We start from the raw sequence: 5,552 nt of genomic DNA on the forward strand, positions 1-5,552 counted from the left end.
GCTTTCTCTTCATGCCATGAAAATCCATCTCTTAACAATAATTGAGAAAAGAAATTCAAATGGAAATATAACGTGGTAAGTTAATTCTCGAGACCAAAACGTGGTAAGTTAATTTCATCAAATAATTTCTTGTAAGCTCGGTCCAAGTACGGTGGTGGTCCAGGTATTTCGGAGTTGCGATGGGGTTTTGATTTGAAGTTTATTGAATATCGTCACGTGGAGGAATATCTTAGCTTGGGAAGCGGTAAAGGTGGGTTACATCTCATGGATCATTGCTTGCTCTTTCACTCTCCCTTCCTACTTGTGCTTTGTTCATTGCTTTAGTTTAATAATAGTATGTCGATTTGATTAAGTTTTTTTCTTGTATTATGTTCAAAAGAAATTAAACATGGTAAATTATGTGAATAATATATTTTTTAATATAACAGATTTGACCATCAATTTAAAAATTAAAGATAAATGATTTTTATATTATCGATTGTTTTGTTTAAGTTTATATACTGTTACTTTCGTTAACTCTTTAATGGATATGTGACATGGGTAAACTATTAGAACAACAACAACAACAACAACGAAACCCTATTCTCATATGCAATGGGGTAAGGGAGAGGTAGGGTAGTAGGCTGCCCCCAACGCCTGGTTGAGAGCAGCTTCCGGGAAGACCTCCGGTAGTCATAAAAATTACAAATAAAGATAAATGTAATGCATATAAATAAATAAATAATACATAGTTGACCATTTTTTTTATTTTATAAGCAGTCTTATGCGGTCTGTAATAGGAAGTAATCCCTGCAAATAAATCTCTGCATAAAAATCTCTGCAATATAGACAGAAACGTAAGATCCGACTAAATTTAAAAAGAGAAAACATGAAGAGAATGATACAAAGAAGTCAATGATAACAAGCTACGAGAAGGAGTAAAGTCAAATGTGTTAAAACCTAAATTAAGGCAACACTACTCCGCTACCCTAGATCTAAGCATTCATAAATTCCAATGACAGAAACGTGAAGAAAGTAGAAGTCAGGGAAATTACTACAAATGCATTAAAAAGAGGACATAGATGTTATAACCTATGATGTGACCCGTACTACTCGGCTACCTGGTCTTAAGTCTCCATACTTTCCTATCAGAGGTCATGTCCTCGGTAAGGGCTAAATCCCTCAAATCAGATCTCAAGCAGTCTTCCCACTTCTGCCTTGGTCGTCCTCTCCTTTGGCACCGTCGACTGTAATCAACTCTACCCCTGATCGATCCGACGGTTGTCGCCTAAGGATATGCCCAAACCATCGTAGTCTTCCCTCATTTTTTCGGATACATGCACCACCTCCAAGGACGTCCTAATAGCAGAGTTTGGTATCATATCCCACAGTCCTACACATGCCCATGAAGCATTTCATTTCTACGGCTCCATCCTCCTTACGTGATCCTTCTTGATTGCCCAACATGATCCATACAACAGTACTGGTCTTATTGACATTCTATAAAATTTTCCCTTAAGTTTTAGAGGCACCATCTTGTCACACAAAACTCCAGTAGCAGGCCCTCCACTTTAGCCATCCCGCCTATACGGTGTGTCACGTCATCATCAACACCCCATCTTTATGATCATAGACCCTAGGTGCTTGAAACAATCCTTTGAGGGGAGTTTCCTATGCAAACTTCTACATCTTCATCATTTTGTTTCCCACTGAAGTTTGAGCATAAATACTCTGTATTTTCAATATTGATCCTTAGACCTTTTTCTTCAAAGCAGTCTTCCAAGTAGCCAGTTTATTATTCAGCTCAGTTTTTGTTTCAGCAACTAGGACAATGTCATCGGCAAAAAGCATACACCATGGAACACCGTCTGGTGTCGCACAATAGATGTCGTCCATAATCAAGGCGAAGATGTAAGGGCTAAGAGCCGACCCCTGGTGGAGTCCGATTTCCACTGGGAATGCCTGGGTGTCGCCAACTGTAGTCCTGACGTATGTAGTAGATCTACAGTACATATCACGAATCGCCCAGATATAAGTAGTTGGGATCTGTCTTGTTTCTAAGGTCTTCCAGATCGTTTTGCGGGGAACACTATCATACGCCTTCTCAAAGTCAATGAACGCCATGTGAAGATCTATATTTTTTCCCTACATTTCACCATAAGCCGTCGAAGTAGATGAATCACCTCCGTAGTAGACCTGCCTGGCATAAAGCTAAATTGGTTTTCCGAAACCTTAGTAACCTATCTCAACCTAGCCTCTATCACTCTCCCATAGCTTCATGTATGGCTGAGTAGTTTATACCTCTGTAGTTGCCACATCATTGGGGATCTCCTTTATTCTTATAGATTGGTATCACCGTAGACCTCTCACTCTGGCATCTTGGCAGTCTCTAAATAATATTAAGATATTGGTAACCACTGAACTCCCTCTTCTCTAGGACCAACCACACAGTGATAGGAATTTGTTCTGGACCGACAGCTTTGTCCCATATCATCTTTCTAAGAGCCATTTTGACTCATCAAACTCCTACTTGTAGGGCAGTCATTGGCCCGTAGATGATGGTCGGCTGACCCTCAACGGTACTATCTCTACAGGGAGAGACACTGTCATTAAGCCAAAGAAGTAACTACCCCAAACTCTCTTAATATCATCATCTTCATTTTGATCTTACTGAGTTAGGTCACATTCAAGTTCACTCTTTCAAGCTCTCCACTATCTCTTATCCTACCCCTTCTCCGCTATACTGTCGTATAGTTTATTCAAATAAAAGACATCCATTATGGTTTACCCATCTCTTCCACCCCGGCAAAACCTTTACAGAACTTTTTCTCATTTTCTTTCCACGACAGACTGTATCTATGATTGCATATCGTTCGAACCTTGTTATGAAGCCTTCCTATGGGAACCAAAAGGTCCAAAACATAAACTCACCGCCAAAAGTTCATCGTTAGCTCGGAAAGTAACCTTGAGTTTGTTCTAGTCTTTCGCGGAAGAGATGATGGTGACTGGGTTCCTCTAACATGATCCCACTGCCTTTATTATTTCAACTATTTTTCGTTCTGCTTGAATCGAGATAAAGCAGCCACAAAGGTGATACCTCACCCGCCAAAAGTTCATCGTTAGCTCGGAAAGTAACCTTGAGTTTGTTCTAGGTCTTTCGCGGAAGAGATGATGTGACTGGGTTCCTCTAACATGATCCCCACTGCCTTTATTATTTCAACTATTTTTCGTTCTGCTTGAATCGAGATAAAGCAGCCAAAGGTGATGTTCCCATAAGGAATTTGAAGTTGATGTAGACTGTAAAGAAGTGCTTTATATGTTCAAATAATATCGGCTAATGGCTATGGATGTAGAGACTTGAAAGTGGGAAGAGAAAATGGTTGGGTATATATATTGGAAGGAGAATGAAGAGTCAAAGAATGAACTGATAAAATTATTGAAAAAATGACACGTAAAAAGGGAAGACCAAAGAAGAGAAAAAGTACACAAAATGCTAGAGAAGAATGACTGTACTAGTGGACGTGTTATAAAAGTTGACACCTTATAGGGGCACTCAATAGTAGATGCTGGTGAATTGGCTGGGAGAAAGACGAAAAAGAAGTGAGAACAAACCATAGCTCTTCAACAACAACAACACAATCTGCAAGGTTTATTCAAGTCCAGTAACTACTTTTGTAGCTTAATTGCCACTGCATTATGTTTTATCTTCATTATTTTTGGTACCGAAACAATCAAACGTTGAGGTGAGTGTTATTGTATGAGATATAGGGAGTAGATCCTTTATATATTGCAGTGAAAAAGAATTTAGTTCAGTTAAGATTACTTGAAAATTGTTGAGATACATAAGGAAGCTAAGGGTACTATCCACGTGCAAAGTAGGCTGTTAGGAAACTATTCTAGAAGCAGTAGTTTGTTAAAGTTTGTTATGAACCTGTTATAAGAAGCTAAGGCTAGGTGATGTATAACTCACGCTTAATGAAATATATTTCCTGATATTCTGATATTCAATACACAAGTCTATATTTTTCTGGTTAACCCCTTTCTCAACATGGTATCATTCGCCAAACGGTCCTGACTTTTTCGTCCGTTGCATGGAGTTCTTCGTCCTTCTCCATTTCCGCCGGCTTCCATTTCTACCATCGATTCCCTCAATTTGCTCTTTCTCAACACTCACGAACTTTTCCATCGTCTCCTAAGTCGCTGTTTTCTTTCCCACAAAACATGGCACCGAAAGCCAAGAAGAAGCCTGTAGTGGATAAATCTTCGGTGTCGACAGAGAATATACCGAAGGCTAAGAAAAAGATCTCAAAGGACAGCGAGGAAAAGAAGAAAAAGAAGATCAATAAGAGCACCAAGGAGGAAAAGAAGAAGAAGAAGATCAATAAGAGAACCGAGACTTACAAGATCTACATCTTCAAGGTGTTGAAACCAGTTCATCCGGACATTGGGATCTCGAGAAAAGCCATGGGGATTCTGAACAGTTTCATCAATGATATCTTTGAGAAACTGGAACAGGAGGCTTCGAGATTGGCTAGGTATAACAAGAAGCCGATGATTACGTCGAGGGAGATCCAGACGGGGTTAGACTGGTTTTGCCTGGTGAATTGGCTAAACACGCGGTCTTTGAAGGAACCAAAGCGGTTACCAAATTTACCAATTCTTAGATATATTCTTGTTCTTTCAATTTCCTCTTAATTTGATATTGCAATTAGATTAGTATATTCGCTAAAAAAATGTCAAGGAACCTTGTAAAAGAGGATGAAGAGGAAATAAATGAAGGCGAATAAGAAGAACGAAAGGAAGCATCGACACTTTCGATTCAAGTGAACGGAAGGAAGCATCGACACTTTCGACTCAAGAAGAACGAAATGAAGCATCGGCACTTTCGATTCAAGTGAACGGGAGGAAGCATAAGCACTTTCGATTTAATTGTTCATCTTTTCATCAAGAAGGTTGAATGTTAGAAATTAGTTGTAATTAGTTTTTTCATCAAGCAACATTTGAAGTGATTTGTGGAAATATTGGAGTGCAAGTGTGTTCATGGTCAGAAGAGGAGAAGAAGAAGAAGCGGGGAGAATGTTGAGATACACAAGGAAGCTGAGGGTGCTATCCACGTGCAAAATAGGCTGTTAGTAAACTATTCTAGAAGCAGTAGTTTGTTAAAGTTTGTTATGAACCTGCTATAAGAAGCTAAGGCTAGGTGATGTATAACTCACGCTTAATGAAATATATTTTCTGGTATTCTGATATTCAATATACAAGTCTGTACTCTTCTGGTTAACCCCTTTCTCAACAAAAATATATGGAGTTCAATCAAACATGCATGGCATGCACCTTCAAAACTTAAGAGTTGTTTATGAAAATTTTCGTCCTCATCAAACATGGTGGTTTGAATAAAAAAATACATAAGACGAGTTGTTTGAAAAACTGGAGTTGGAACTTTCCCCATCATCTAACTTTTACTTCATTTGAAAAAAATCTTTAAAAAATACGTCCTTTGAAAAAAAATGACTGTAATAATAGAAAAACTTGTGGGCCTTTTCTGAAGAATTAAGATATTGTTGTATGTGCAA

General features: G+C 38.7%; 1 pseudogene; it reads left to right on the forward strand.

The window, feature by feature from the left end:
- Window positions 1-4,063: 4,063 nt before the first annotated feature.
- LOC120157456 lies at window positions 4,064-4,643 on the forward strand (annotated as a pseudogene).
- Window positions 4,644-5,552: the final 909 nt, after the last annotated feature.

This window comes from Hibiscus syriacus, unplaced genomic scaffold (assembly GCF_006381635.1).
Source record: "Hibiscus syriacus cultivar Baekdansim isolate YM2019G1 unplaced genomic scaffold, ASM638163v2 tig00111272_pilon, whole genome shotgun sequence".
NCBI lineage: Eukaryota > Viridiplantae > Streptophyta > Magnoliopsida > Malvales > Malvaceae > Hibiscus > Hibiscus syriacus.